The sequence below is a fragment of the Brassica napus genome, chromosome C9 (genome assembly GCF_020379485.1).
Source record: "Brassica napus cultivar Da-Ae chromosome C9, Da-Ae, whole genome shotgun sequence".
Taxonomy (NCBI): Eukaryota; Viridiplantae; Streptophyta; class Magnoliopsida; order Brassicales; family Brassicaceae; genus Brassica; species Brassica napus.
In genome coordinates, this window is record NC_063452.1 from 57,008,313 (window position 1) to 57,025,091 (window position 16,779).

General features: G+C 39.2%; 2 pseudogenes; one reads left to right on the plus strand and one right to left on the minus strand.

Moving 5' to 3' along the window:
• The first annotated feature begins 3,911 nt into the window (after nt 1-3,911).
• On the plus strand, nt 3,912-7,786 carry LOC125593098 (annotated as a pseudogene).
• Nucleotides 7,787-8,504: 718 nt separating this feature from the next.
• LOC111206849 lies at nt 8,505-16,569 on the minus strand (annotated as a pseudogene).
• Between the last annotated feature and the right edge of the window lie 210 nt (nt 16,570-16,779).

Here is a 16,779-nt window from a genome sequence, read left to right on the forward strand (position 1 = left end):
TTTTTTTCTAACACGGTTTTAAAAGGAAAGTAAACGTCTTGTTGTAGTTTTGATTTCTTGAGAAGTCCAAACATTCTGAAAACACTTAACAAAAGAGTTAGCAAATAAAAATTCTCACACTCTCAAAGTGTTTAGCTCACGATTTTTAGGTGATCACTCAGAGTTCTTTCCACTGGTTCAAAGGATGATAGGCAGTCAAAATTCAGCAATCAAAACCCAAAACAAACTTTTGTGGGAAAAAGAAAAGAGAAAGAAAGATGAAGAGAATTTTGATATGGGTCCGCCTTAACTGTCCTAAGGCTGTGTTTCTCTTCAGCCAGCAGGGTTTCTCTTCCACCACTCCCCCTGGATTTCTCTTCAGAAGTAATTCAAGCCAAAACTTTTACTCTTTTTTTTTTGATAGATTTTTTTTTCTCTCTTTTTTTTTTTAATAACTAGCGATCACAAGGGAGTAAAAGAACAGTCCGGATCCAACAAGAAATAAGAAAATAAAATCGTGGAGAGATGAGAAGATGAAAAGATGAATTGAAAACAAACCAGCCAAAGTGGCTCTGATACCAACTGAAGAACCCTAAGATAGGGAGGATCACTTTAGCTGGGTGTTGGATATGATCCGAGAAGGCAAACGGCACTTCTGGAACTGAGATGGATTGAAAGGATCGTCAAGAGATGCGGAATGACTCTTGATATACCAACGATCTAAGGCTAACCACCAAAGAAAGAATGAATGTGTTGGCTAACCACCAAACAACACACAAAGATGAATTGGCTGACCACCAAATCAACAAGCCGGTTCACACCAATGAACTAGCTAAAGAACTCTCTCTCTCTCACTCAGAGAAGAAACAAAATACACAACCAAAACTGAACTGATTTTATTCATCAAAGGGACTACATATTTATAGTGTTTTGTAGTCAAAGACAATTAAAGAAAATGTGGGAAAACAATGCATAGAAAATACAAATTTGACTAGATCTAGTCAAGGCACGGAAAATGGAGAAGACTAGATCTGGTCAAGGCACGGAAAATGGAGAAGACTAGTCAAGATGTCCAGGTTCATCCGAACCAGATGGATGCACGGGGTAACGATAATGACGCTTGCGGGACTGTCCGGATGGTCCGCCGGATGAGAATGCATGTCCGTCTTCGGTTTCTTCACCACCCAAGTCAAGTCTGGCATGATCCAAGTCAAGTCTGGCATGATCTTTCTCAAGTCTGGCATGATCTTTCTCAAGTCTGGCATGATCCAAGTCAAGTCTGGTACGGTGAAAAACATGAACCTCGGTTGAAATGTTCAGAACGTCCTGAACTCCATGCTGAGCTGGTTCCATGTAATGATCTGTGGACTGCGGCACATCAGTTCTGGAGCTTCTCACCTAAAGTTTTTGCTAATCGACATTCCAACCTTTATTTATAGGTGTATCAACGTTGTTTTCAACTAACAATTGTTCTTCCGAACAATCGCCATGGAAACAAAAGATGTGCATGACTCGCCCCTAGATATCTTTAGTTGTTTTGTAATGTTTTCTAGCTTCATTCTACCGTCGAGCATTTCTCCGGGATCTTCTCCTTCAGTTGTAAACTTTCTTGCTTTTTGAGCTTTTTAATATAAGTTCGGTGTTACAAAAAAAAAAAAAAAACAGAATTTTCCGATAAAATTCACAAGTCTTTAAAAATTATAATTTTGTCAAAGTTTTATGATTGAAAGTAACTAAATTGTGGATGAAATTTAAAAATTTCAAACTTATTCATTTAAAACTTATAAATAATTTTATTTAGAAGAAGCAAAATTTGAGTATTAAAATATACAAAGTTCGAAAAGTTAGTGTTATAAAATAAATAAAATATTTAGTTCATGTATTAACCTGGATAGCAAAAAAATCTTATATATTAAAACAGAAGTCACAATCTTGATTAATATGTGATTTTTTTAAAAATGGACCTATTCGTAGAAAGTCATATTACATTTAATCTGTAATCTTATCATTTAAATTTTGGGCATACCAGAAATTTTTATTGGGCTATCAATAATATGATTTAAACAATTGATGATCCATTATATTTATAGATATTATAAATTAAATAGATATAATTTAATGTTGTAGTACTATATTTCCATATGTTAATTATTTAAATATTTGTCGATGTTAACTTTTAAAATAATAAGATTTTTTTTTTTAAATAACAAAAATCATATTATCTAATAATGATTAATCTTTACTACCTTAAACCAATGAAAACAAATTTTAAACTATATAGTTTATTTTAAAAATTAAACAAAAACTAAATGTTTAATTATTTACTCGATAATATAAATCTATGAAGCGAAAAGTTTAATTTTTTAAAAACTTTCTAAATTTGTGAAATATTACAATATCTTTGGATATGAAAATAAAATAATATTTTACTAATATTTATATATATAGTTGTGATTTTTATAATGAAATAATAATCCGAAAATATATATATAGAAGAAGATACAAATACATGTGAAAGTTTGAAACAATCTATTCAGTGAAAAAAATATATCGTAAACTTATTATGTTTTAAAAATTGATAGACACATATATATTATAATATATACCAATTTAGAATTGAAAACAAAATGTTTATATAAAAATAAATGAAAACAAAAATCCGCGCAATTCGAGATCTAGTTAGGTAATTTTATGATTTTTTTTCCTTTCCTTGACTACAATTTTCATTTCTCTATATTTGAAATTGTGATGATTAAGCTGCCATTAGGTATTTTGACACAAAAATTTCAATTATTAAATTTCGATTTTTGAACTTAAGAAATTATTATTATGAACATGATGATCGATCGTACGTAGTCTTGATTACAGATGCATTTTCTCCGAAATAAAACATATAAGAAAGAATTTAAAGAACTTTGAACCATTGGCTCGCTGGATCACAAGAAGCATCCATGGTCAAACACTTGCAAGGGTTAGCGACGATGCTGTTGTCACGTTCATCCACATCAAGGCATAGCTAGCAACGAACCATTACTTGTTGTCTTAAACGACAAATGCATGTGAGTAGCTGAGGTTTGTCCCAACTTAGAGCACTTAGTGCCAACTCCAAGCTTCACTTTCTGTCCAACAGCATCTGGAGCCTCGACGCACATTTTGTTACTCCAGAGAATACCTTCACTGGGATTAAAGGTTGATGGCTCGGCTTTACGGCATTGTTCCAATCGAAGTGTAGGTGAAATGTTTGAGAGATTACTGGTGACGCAAAGGCCGGTTGTTGGGTGCCGAGTCCTGCATATATACAAAGATTTATATATTTAGCTCAAAAGTACATATTCACAACATTTTTTGGATATTCACGGTTCATGATATTGCACTTACACGATACTTGTATCGCAATTAAATATTTCAGAGTCCAGTTAGGGGATTTTTAGAACAAAATAGCACTTAGATGTGGTACGAAAATGATATTATAATTATGGGGGCATATGTATGAATACAATCTTGGTATAATCCAAAAATAAATATTATCATAAGAGGTATATATATATATATATATTAAGATCGAAACCTAAACAATTTATTTGGATGTTTCTTAACTTAAGAAATTAAAATTAACATAATTAATAAAATTCAGGATTATGAATGTTTTTGGTCAAATTCAGGATTATCTTCAAAAATTTAGTTACAACTTTTAGAGTAATTGCATCGCACACACAAGAAAAAAGTGCATATTAGCTATGTACCATTTGCTTGTCTTCTTGTGTAATTCACTTTTGTGCCTTTTACTTTTTTACCTCTATACGATATTACACTTCGGTTTTAACGATTTCCACTTCTTATTTGAGTATCTCATTTTTCTGATATCCAAATCTACACGAAACCTAACTGGTGTTGGACAAGTCGATATATTTCATTTTATATAATTAAATAAAAAAATTCCTCGGAACGTTGCGATCGAGGTAATGGATAGACACATCTCCCTTTTCTACTTATAAGCAACTGTTCGTGCCTTGGATTACAAATCAGACACTTCTCATCTCTCTTCCTCCAAATTCTCTGCTTCTCTTGTACTTTCCTAAATGGACACAAATCACGGCGATCCGCCTCCACCTTCCTTCCCCGACAGAATGTTTGCGATGGGCGATGAACCATTAGGCATTAGGATAACACCCTATCACAAACCCTCTTGTATTTCTAAGATTCTCAACGCTTTAGAAGAAGAAAAGGTACGGTTCGTCAGAGAATCGCCATTCGGTAAACTCATAGAAATCGCCCAGAAACCTTCCTTTTCCGGTTGTCTTGGACGATTCTTGTTCTCCCGTCTATTGAAGATTCGTAAGAAGCACGAAGTGTGGTTTCTTTTTGCGGGGAAACCAATTAGATTCTCAATCAGAGAATTCACACTAGTCACCGGTCTCAATTGCCGTAGATACCCACCGCATAGCAAGAAGAGGAGCAAGAAGATCTTATCGGAGAAGCCGTACTGGGGAGAGCTATTTGGGACTATGACTGAAGCCACTGTCTCCTCTGTTGTAACAATGCTGAAAAGAAAGACGGTGACTGACAGAGGAATGATGATCGAGTACGCACTTCTTGCCTTGCTCTCAGCCGTAATCCTTCCAACCTCCCACAACCCCCGTATTTTACATGCGGCCGCTGAGAAGATCAAAGATGTTGATCAGTTCCTGTCTTATCCTTGGGGACGCACATCTTTCGATATGCTGATGAGCAGTATTAAAGAGAGGAATGAAGTATCTCTATCACAGAATACAATTGCGTTCAAAGGGTTTGTGATGTCAATTCAGCTTGTGCTAATCAAAGCCGTACCTTCTCTCATGGGGGTTGTAAGAGATGGAGCTTCGTCTGGATCCGAAGCAGAATCTGAAGAGGACGAATAATCCGGTGTTGTTGATAGGGAAGGGAAGAAAAGTATCAAGACGGGGCATATTCGTTCCATTGATTCTGCTTGCAAGGTATTGTATCTTGACCACGTAATACTCTGCTCACATTTTTTTTGGTATTAATTCTTTTGATTTTTTTACAGGTAAACGTGGTTTCCATCATATCTGATGGTGCTGAACTACCGAACTTCGAGCCAGACGTGGGGTCAAACGACGAGGAAGATGTGCTTGTTGACAATCTTGTGAAGGCAGCTGGAGAAGGATTCTCTTTTTCTAACTCAAATTTCAAAGGTGGTGCGACCAAAGCTGATGTTAGCCGTATGCGTGACGAAGCCATCAACGAGAACAACAATCGGAAAACCGCAAGAGCTAATCGGAAACAACCTGCGACCGAAGGGATCGATGCTGAGTATGTCGCCTCTATTGTCAAAACAGCTTATCTGCAGATCTATCCAACATGGGTGATCAAATAAAGGACCTTGCTCTGTCTCTATGCAACTCGCAAAACCTATTTCAGAAAAAGATGGAAGACCTTCTGAGAAACTTACAGAAGGAAATTTCGGACTCCATCACCAAGTCTTCCACCCGTACTCACGTTCGACAATCTGTCGATGCTGAACCCGATAACACCGGAAAAGCGTCTGTACCGAGGGGAGACACATCCTCATTTGTTGCGTCCGACATAATCCAGGAAGCTATGCGCTTTGCTAACAAGGAGACAACTCATACACGTCAAGTAAGTATAAAGGACAATAGTTCTCATGCAAACCATGTTTGTGTATCAAACATTGTTGCTAACTCCTATTTTTAGGAAACTCGAGAAAATATGGTTGGTGTACAAAGGGGACAATCTCGCGATGAGGTAATATCTTTCTTGTCTCCGTACCTATCAAGAACTCTGTCCATTTAATATAACCATGAATTTTACTGAGTTGCTGCGAATGCAATTTTGGTAGGATATTTTCTCCGAGCCTCTCAGGTCTGAAGAGCACGAAGCTATGGATCCAAACCTGAATGACGGCGTAGAGGACATGGTAATTTGCCTATAATTTTTCTCTACGTAATCTTTGGTTAGTCAATACTTTATTGTTAGGAGGAAGATTAGCGAAGCACATATAAACTACAACACAGTAACATTCAACCTAGCTGGTATAATCAGTAACTTAAGATTAACTGGGTTTTTTTGGCCGTACACTTGTGTATATTAGACTGCTACTAGATGTAATAACCCCGTTTCTTGTTCTTATGATTGTGTCAGGACCCACTTGAAGCGTACATGGTCAACGAAGAGGCCCACGACATCGGGGAGGTTGGGGCTGGTCAAGATACCGTACCAAAACGCAACGTCGATGGGGAAGACACAGTACTTAAATTTTTGCTTGTTATGTCTTTAATGCTACGAACTACCCTGGTAGCTTTTATTAACAATACGTTGACACAATCTGTAAAAGTTGTACTGGCTAAGAAACGTTTTGTGGATCTACACAGCTAGTTCGTAGCAAGCTAATCACCTTTTTATCCACCCATGATTTCCAACCCAAATTTGTTTTACAATGTGCAGGTCGAACATGTAATTGCTCCTCCTCTTAACAGCACTCAGACAAGCATGGAGGATCCCACTAACGTCGCTAAAGCAAATCAGGTGTTTTTGGTTTGTTCTATTTAGTGTAGAGAACTCTCTTCATTCATATATCTGACAATATAGCCCGCTTCTTCTGTAGGAAACGTTTGCAACTGGTCTGTCCTTTCCGGATCCTTCTTTCTCTATTGGCCTCACCCAAATGAACAAATCAAATGCTCAAGCTGTGGATCATGTAGCACACCAAAACAACGAGGAGGAGCCATTACCGGAAGCTAATGTCGATAATGAAGCTGCGATACTTAACAGAAAAAGCAACCGAGCTAAAGTTATGCCGAGAAACCTTATGGGGGATTACCAGTGCGACAAACGGTTCCTCACTCGTGCTTGGGAATCGTACGTTAATGCGATCTGCAGCACCCCAAGCATTGACTATGCGGCAAAATTTGCGTTGTTATTGGAGATACTCGGCGGATCACCATTGTAAGTTACTTTACTTTACACGCTAACTAAAATATTAACTCGGATAAATAATGTGTAACCGGTAATTTTTTTTGTTATCGTTTTTAATTTGGTCACTAGCAGTGTTATCGATTTTGGTGGCCTAACTGTCGAATCCAGTGAGTTGTCTGCAATTGTTGATAGGTCGTCTCATTTACCTGCTAAGGTATATCTTTTCAACCTCACGTAATATGTTAGCATACTAGAGCCATTGGTAACATTAATTCATCTATTTGTTTTTGCTTGTTACAGATGATGGATGTACGTTCTGTGTTTCTATCAAAATCAGAACACATGCATTCGAAGAACTCTGTTTTCCTAGACACCAAGTTCGTGTCCCTCCTTGCTAAGTCATTTACCAAGTTCTCAAAGCCGGCTAAGAAAGACTGTATCCGTTTCCCAGCAGCTTTGTGCTCTTTTGTTGCTGCTGACTGCCCAATCGCCGAAGTTAGTCAATTCTATTTCCCCTTCAATTTCGACAAACAGCATTGGGTGGGAGTGTGCGTCGACGTCTCCCTAGCTCAGGTGATAGTGCTTGACTGCAACACATCTTTGAAGACGGACGCAATGGTGGCAGCAGACCTGCGACCCAGTACACAAATGTTCCCCTACATTCTCAGACAAGCCGGAAAACAGTTGACTGCGAAGGAGATGAAGCCTCTTACCATTGATAGGCCACGAGCTGTGCCTCAAAACAACAATCTGTTCGAGTCCGGTATTACCACTGTACTGCTTATCCAGGCTCATGCGGTCGGGGTTGTTGATGTATGCAAATGTATCACTTCAGAATTCCTCGACACGGAGGTTCAACGGATTGCGGTCATGATTTACGAAGAAAACGTAGCAGTTCTCTGAACTCGAAGTTGTGTTTCCATTCTCGCCCTAGCTTTTATGTATGTTTTTGTTGTCATGGTTCTTCAGTTGCTTCAGTACGTTAACTCGTTCGACTTTTGTTATTTTGGATGTATGGTTGTCTATGTAAAATACTAGTTTGACTTTTGTATCACCCAAACAAGCAATGACAATCGTTTCTGATAGTAGGCTAAAACAATATACCAATGTGTCTAATAGATTGATTTCAGTGAATTAATTTCATCATTGGAATATTTGTAGTTTTAGTCATTCACTCACATTTTTCTACGAAAACAAACCTATCATCGGTATTTCAGAGACTTGGTTGTCTCGTTCCCCGGTTAGGACGTACACGACAATGTCCTGGTTAACCAAACTCATCTATTTTGTAATTTTTATATTTGTCATTTACTAATAATTTTTAGCCATCCAACTCATGTACGCATACTCTGATTGGACTATATAGTTTTGGCCCAATTGAAAGTATTTTCGGGATGCCCTACCCGAATTGGACATAAACAAAACGCCGTCGTTCTTATTTATATACCTACTCCTATCCGCTTTCTTACAGTTTCTCTTTCTTTTTAGAGATTTCTCTTTGATTTACCCTAGTCGCCGCTGTCGTCAGATATCGAGCAAAAGCAATGTCGAACCTATCGAAGGGCAGTTCTTCGTCGCAGCTAGGTAATCAATGTTGACTGTTACAATGGTTTGTGGTCCTCTATTTCTGATTTGTTTCTTAAAAAGTTGTAGATACCAGTAGCTGCCCTACTCGCAGAGCAGAAAGAGGTAGGGGGATTCCGAGATACTGTCGCTGTGGGGAGGGCCCCGTCATCAGGACTTCTGGCACCGCTAAAAACCCTGGGAGGGCCCCTTTCTTTAACTACCATTGTCATTTTTCCTGGATTCCGAGATACTGTAGTCGCTGTGGGGAGGGCCCCTTTCTTTAACTACCATTGTCATTTTTATTTTTCTATATTTGAAATTGTGATTATTTGAGCTGCCATTAGGTATTTTGAATTTGAGAAATTATTATGATAAACCGGCTCGATCGTAGTCTTGATTACAAATGCATTTTTTCTCCGAAATAAAACATATAAAAAAGAATTTAAAGAAATTTGAACCATTGGCTCGCTGGATCACAAGAAGCATCCATGGTCAAACACTTGCAAGGGTTAGCGACGATGCTGTTGTCACGTTCATCCACATCAAGGCATAGCAACGAACCATTACTTGTTGTCTTAAACGACAAATGCATGTGAGTAGCTGAGGTTTGTCCCAACTTAGAGCACTTAGTGTCAACTCCAAGCTTCACTTTCTGTCCAACAGCATCTGGAGCCTCGACGCACATTTGTTACTCCAGAGAATACCTTCACTGGGATTAAAGGTTGATGGCTCGGCTTTACGGCATTGTTCCAATCGAAGTGTAGGTGAAATGTTTGAGAGATTACTGGTGACGCAAAGGCCGGTTGTTGGGTGGAAGAGAAGTTTTTTGGATTGTAAACCGGGTCCTGCATATATACAAAGATTTATATATTTAGCTCAAAAGTACATATTCACAACATTTTTTGGATATTCACGGTTCTTGATATTGCACTTACACGATACTTGTATCGCAATTAATTTTTTCAGAGTCCATTTAGGGGATTTTTAGAACAAAATAGCACTTAGACTTAGATGTGGTACGAGAATGATATTATAATTATGGGGGCATATATGTATGAATACAATCTTGGTAGTCCAAAAATAAATATTATCATAAGAGGTTATATGTGTATATTAAGATCGAAACCTAAACAATTTATTTGGATGTTTCTTAACTTAAGAAATTAAAATTAACATAATTAATAAAATTCAGGATTATGAATGTTTTTGGTCAAATTCAGGATTATCTTCGAAAATTGAGTTATAACTTTTAATTTATCATTATTTATTATTAGGATCCAAATATCTGTCTATATAGGATTCAATTAATTTTTAACGATGTTAAGTTATAATTATAGTTTTTTTGGTAATATTCAAATAATAATTATAGTTTTCATTCCAAAATCGTATTATTATTCCACTTTCTTTCAAAAAGAAGTCTGACCTCTAACTGGAAGTTGAATTCCGGAGAGTTTTTGCAGGTAAGTAGAGTTGGCGACGTCTTTCCAATTAGGAGCCAAAACGCCAAAAGTCTCAACCATATGTTTTTGACCGGTTCTCAAATAATAATCTCCGGTTAATGCCCAAACCGCCCAATCTAAATCATTCTCCGCGGCCCAAGCCACCAAACAATTCATATACCGGTTTCCGCTAACGTCACCGCTTCTCAGGTTAGCCCCAAACTCAGTCAAGAACAAAGGAAAGCCTCTCCCGATCAAGAATCCTCCGTTATGTGTGACTTTCTCGATGATTTTCGCGCAAAAATCGTTAGAGTTGTGCTTTTCCCACGAGTCACGACCGTCGGAGAAGCTGTACCAATGTTTCTCGAAGACGAGTTTGTCGGTGAAGCTGACGTTGAAGAAGCGGTCACGGAGGAAAGAGAGGTTTGTGTCGTAGTCGATGCCGGAGAGGATGACTAGTACTTCAGGGTTTGCTGCGTGTACTGCTTCTCCTCCTTTTGGCATGTACCTTCACGTAATAATTTAAAGCTTAGCTTTTCTCAAAAATATAAAAATAATAATAATTTACAGCTTAATACTCATGCATGCGCATGCATGTACTTGTTTTCTTATATATGTGAATAATGAAAATACTACAAAAGGTCCAAACACATTTACCTAAATCTGTGTGCGAACATATGTTATTTTTGATAAATAGTTTTAAATAGTCATTTCAAATATTTTCATGAGTGCGAACATGCTTTTTATATTCTAAATGGCATATAGGTAATCTGAAATGCGTGCTTACTTGAACCAGAGGTTAGGGTAATCTCTGGTACCACGTGGTTCGTTTCTAAGGCTCATGCCAACGACATTAGTGACATTGCGGAAAAGAGAAGCCATCTTGCTCAATCCCTTGGCCCAGACGGCGGGATCAAAGTTAGGGTATTCGAAGAAAGCGTCGAGGTCGTTGTCGCTGCAACACCATCCTGGCGTTGTCAAGTGGTTGTCTAGTATCACCATTACTCCGTTTTGTCCAAGGTTCGACACCACTTCCTGATAACAAATATAAATAAATTAAACATGTCTATATATAGGGGAGGGTTGGATCAGAGATTTAGTGGACCTATGGTTAATATCAATTTGAAAAATCGACAATTTGGGATTATATGATCGATGTATACTAGCTCTTTAAAATTTAAGAGCCAAAACGAATGTTTTATTAAGCTTTGTGTCTAAAACCGCTATATATAGAGAAGTAGTTCCATTATGTTGAGAATTCTATTGGAATGGCTCTATTTTATTTTATTTGACAACTTTGGTTAGTTTTTGTTGTTGTTTCGAATCTTTTAGAAACACAAAGCCAACTCAAAACCGGTTTATCTGGATAGATTAAACCAATGATGTACCACTACTTTTACCTGGAATGCATTGAATATGGGGAGGTTAAGGATTTTGGGATTGTGAGTTTGAATGCCAAGAACATCATCAAGCAGATTCAACCTTTCAAAAGACTGTTTGACGGTAACTTTAAGAGCCAATGTGTCATTAGTCATCAAATCAAGAGGCCAAGTGAGCCTAACGCAGTTAAATCCCATTGAGACAATCTTCTTGGTGATGGAATCTAATGGTTGTTTGCTTAGTCCTTCGGCCACCGCGGGCTGGAGATGAGCCGGCCAGTTCACGCAGGCTAGCTTCACCCTTTGGCCTTTCTCGTCCACGATGATAGTTTGTGGGATTATGAGAGCTTCTAATGTTTTAACCGTGATGAAGCACACGAGTAAAGTAAAAAAGGAGTGAAGTAACCGTAAGTATTTGAGAGAGAAGAGAAATTTGAGAATTTAAGAGAATGAGAGGATTTGTGAGATTGAGAGAATGAAAGAAATGTTTGTATTGAATTGTATGTTTAATTGTGTAACATACATGGTGTATTTAAAGGAAACAAAAGCAATAAGCACTCAATGGTGGAAGAATAAATAACTAGTAGTGGACTAGCCACTCCTCCTCATTTGGTAAGTGATATGGCCACTCCTCCCACTTTCTCCACTAACTAGTAGTGGACTAGCCACTCCTCCCCATTTGGTAAGTGATATGAACACTTCTCCCACTTCCTCCACTACTTCCCTTTGTTTAATTCTTCATGTCAACACTACCCCTCAAGCTTGACAGTAGTGAGTGTCAAGCTTGGAAAGCCATGAAGTATTCCCTCATTAAAACCTTTTCTTGGAAAAACCACTTGGGATAAAAACCAAGTAAAGGAAAAAGAGTAGAATACTCCACGGTGAGGAGATCATTGACATGGAAGGTTTATGAGTCCAAGTCTTGGAAGAATGGACTCACAAACTTTGCTACTGGCCGCCTTGGTGAAGATGTCAGCCAGCTGATCCGCACTTCTTGTATAACATGGGAGAATCACTTGCTGCTCCACTGCTTGTCTGACCTTGTGGCAGTCTACTTCTATGTGCTTTGTCCTTTCATGAAAGACTGAGTTGGATGCAATGTGTATTGCGGCTTGGTTGTCACAGTGCATGGTCATGGGAGAGGTGATCTCAATTCCCAAGTCGCCTAAAAGCCCCTTTATCCAGATAAGCTCACTGGTTAGCTTCCTCATTGATCTGTACTCTGCTTCTGCGCTTGAACAAGATACTACTTTCTGTTTCTTGCTCTTCCAAGTGACAAGATTCCCTCCAATGAATGTACAATAACCGGTGGTTGACCTTCTGTCTACTCTATCTCCAGCCCAATCTGCATCACAGTATCCTATCACCTCAGTGTTCTTGTTGCAAGCCATCCATACACCTTGTCCTGGCGCTTCTCTTAAGTATCTTAGAATCCTCTCCACCATGTTCCAGTGATGAACCTTGGGAGTTTGCATGTGCTGGCTCACTTGATTAACTGCGAAACACACATCTGGCCGAGTGATGGTTAGATAGATCAGCTTCCCAACCATCCGTCTATACTGCTTGACATCTTCAAATGGAGTGTCTTCATACTCCCCCTCTCGCAATACCTTGTAACCTTCTTCAAGTGGTGTCTTGGCATGTCTTCCTCCAAGATCTCCTGCCTCCTTTAATATGTCCAGGGTATACTTTCTTTGGGACATGAATAATCCTTCCTTTGATCTGCACATCTCAATGCCAAGGAAGTACTTCAGTTCTCCCAGGTCTTTGATGTCAAATGCGGCCTTGAGAAATGTCTTGGTTAAACTGATCCCCTCCTTGTCACTACCCGTGATGATGATGTCATCCACATAGACTAGAATTACCGTAATTCCTTGCTTGCTGGTGAGAGTGAAGAGTGTGTGATCCGCTTGAGACTTCACAAATCCCCTTCCATTCAATGTAGTGCTTAGCTTGTGGTACCAAGCTCTTGGTGATTGCTTCAAGCCATAGATTGCCTTTCTGAGTCTAAGGACATTCCCTGGTTTCACCATTTCTTCCATCCCCGGAGGTGGTTTCATATACACTTCATCTTCTAGTTCTCCTTGCAGGAAAGCATTCTTCACATCCATTTGCCAAAGGTCCCATTCTAGGTTCACTGCTAATGAGAGTAGAATCCGGATTGTATGAAGCTTGGCCACTGGTGCAAAGGTGTCTAGATAGTCCTCTCCATACACTTGTGTGTATCCTCTTGCCACCAGTCTGGTCTTCTTTCTTTCTGGCTTCCCATTTGCAAGATACTTAATGGTATGTATGAGTCTGCTGGTCACGGCTTTCTTCCCTTTTGGAAGTTCTGTCTCATACCAGGTGTTGTTCTTCTCCATGGCCCTCATTTCATCATCCACCGATTTCCTCCATTCATCATCTTCCATAGCTTCTGCATATGTTCTTGGTATCCATTCCAGGTCCAATGAACTCATAAAGACTTGATGTTCTTCTGGATAGTGAGCTAGGGAGCATAATCCACTTTCTGGATGTGCCACAGCTTGAGCATTGTAGTAAACAAAATCATTTTTAACCCAATCTGAGGCTGGTCTTCTGATCCTTGTACTTCTCCTTAGGACTTGTGTCTGCTCAGGTTCATTACTGCTGCTTGGTTCTCCTTCTTGAGCTTCAGTGTCTGGTTGTCCCATCTCATCTTGATCATGAGATAATACTGGGTTTTCTTCAGGTTGAGCTTGCGCCGGTTGATCTTCATTCCCCCCTTCATGGTCAGGATGAGAGTCTTCAGTGTTATGAACCATGGTCTCTTTATAAGGAGTAGTGTCCCGGCCTTTCTCTGGTTCCTTTTCTAGGTTAATGCCGAGTCTTTCCATAAGAATCTTCAGGTTGTTAGCTCTGTCCGAGGCAGAATGAGATAGATCTTTGAGTTCCTCCCAACTCTTCTCATCATAATAGGCCTTGGATTCCATGAACTTAACATCTCTGGATACTAGGACTCTCCTTGTCTCTGGTACATAGCATTTGTACCCCTTTTGGTGCGTAGAGTATCCAATGAACATTGCCTTTGTGCTCTTTGCCTCCAGTTTGTTTCTTAGTTCTCCTGGAATCAAAACAAAGCACACACACCCAAACACACGCAAATGATCAATTGATGGTCTAGATTTGTTTAGTACCTCATATGGGGTGGCATCAAAGAGGACTCTTGTAGGTGTGCGGTTGATTAGGTAGGTGGCTGTGACTACTGCATCCCCCCAAAACCGCTTGGGTACATTTGTATGGAACATCATACTCCTTGCCACTTCCATCAAGTGTCTATTCTTTCTTTCAGCCACACCATTTTGTTGGGGTGTGTAAGGACAGCTGGTTTGTTGAATGATTCCATGTGAGGCTAGATGTTGTTTGAAGGCTGTGCTAGTATATTCACCACCATTATCTGATCTAAGAATTTTAATCTTAACATTGAAATGGTTAGTAATATAGTTCTGAAAATTTTTAAATGCTTCTAGCACCCTATCCTTAGATTGCAACAAAGTGATCCATGTGTATTTAGATTTTTCATCAATGAATGTCACAAAATATTTATGTTGTTCTCTAGATACACATGGAGCAGTCCACACATCAGAGTGAATCAAATCAAAGCAGTTTTCATATTGGGTTTTTGATTTAGGAAACACAGTTCTGCAATGTTTTCCTAATATACACGCTTCACACTCATTTTTAAAAGAAATACTAGGCAACAGGATGTTCAAGGCACGAGAATGGGGATGTCCTAGTCTAGCATGCCAGATTTCATCTTTAGGGAATTCAGAAACAGAATGAAACACACACGATAATTGAGATACAGGTCTTGTGTCCTCAAGTAAGTACAAGTCTCCCTTGGTAACACCTTTGCCAAGCAACTTACTAGAATCAATATCCTGAAAGTATACACTGTTAGGCGTGAAAGTAACTTGACAATTGAGATCATTAGTTACTTTTTTAACAGACAGTAGGTTTGAGGCAAATGTAGGCATATAGAAAGCTTTAGATTCTTTATCAAACAATCTAAGTTCACCTACACCTTTTATTGGAATTTTATCTCCATTTGCTATCATCACATTTCCTAAAGCCGGTTCTATGTTCTTAATCAGTTCTAAATCACTTATCATGTGATGAGAAGCACCAGAGTCTATAACTAAGGGCTTAGCCGATTTAAAATTATTCATAGAACCATTTGCATTGTGAGAAGCATTAAGGGAGATACCAAGAGTTTTAGATATACCAGATTCCTTGAGAGCCTTGATGAGAGCGGTTAAGTCAGACTTCTTGATGGTCTCATCTAGATTGGCTCTTGGCGTGGCATAGCCTGATGTGGAGGCAGTAGCTCTTCCCACACCTAGGTTGCTTATACCCATGGTGATTGGTGTTGTTGGCTCAGCACCATCAGTTGAGAAGTTGGCTCTTGCATCTTGGTATTGAGGGCGGTTGTCCCTAAATTTGTTGGGCTTGAGGTGCGGATGTAGTATCCAGCATTTGTCCTTCATGTGGCCCTTCTTCTTGCAGTGATCGCAGGTCAAGTTTTTCTTCTCATCTAGCTTGTAAGCTGCCTTGTTTGACACGGCTCGTTCAGCTTGATGTGCCATGTTTAAGTCTCCCTTGCCTCCAAATAAGCCCACAGAGCCTTCTTCCTTCTGAATTTGAGCGCATACTTCATCCAGGTCAGGTAACTTGTCAGCTCTCAGGATGTGCTTGATTAAGCTCCCATAAGATGGATTAAGCGTGAGCAGTAGTCCAAACACTCTGTCCTCTTCACGCCTGGTTAAGAGAGTGGCGGGGTCGGTAGTATGTGGTCTGAGTAGTTCCATCTCTGCCCAAAGAGACCGGAACTTGCCAAAGTGAGGCTGGAACTCCATATCTCCTTGGTTGAGGGTATTGATAGCTCTTTTTACTTCAAAGACCCTTGTAAGGTTGGAGGTATTTCCATACACTTTGTAGAGTGTATCCCACAGCTGCTTGGTAGTTTCACAGTAGGAGTAAGACTCCATGATGGCGGGTTCTAGGGAGCTAAGGAGCACTGTGAGAACCATGAGATCTTCCTGAGCCCATTTGTCTTCATCAGTAGCTACCACAATCTCCTGTCCATCTTCTCCTTGGGTGGTTTGTTTTGGAGCTGCTTCTGCTGAGACATGACTCCACAAACCCTTTCCTCCAAGGGAAATCTTCACCATCCTGGCCCACAAGAGGTAGTTAATCCCCTTCAGGGTCACAGGTATGCTGATGCGGTTGTTGTTATTGTTGTTGTTGTTCTCCATCTTGGGGATTTACTTGGTCAGAGGTAGAGTTTAAGAACTAGAAACAGAGTTTTGATTTTGCGGAATTTAGAAAGGTTTCAAGATTGTTGTTGCTCTGATACCATGATAATTTGTGGGATTATGAGAGCTTCTAAGTGTTTTAACCGTGATGAAACACACGAGCAAAGTAAAAAAGGAGTGAAGTAACCGTAAGTATTTGAGAGAGAAGAG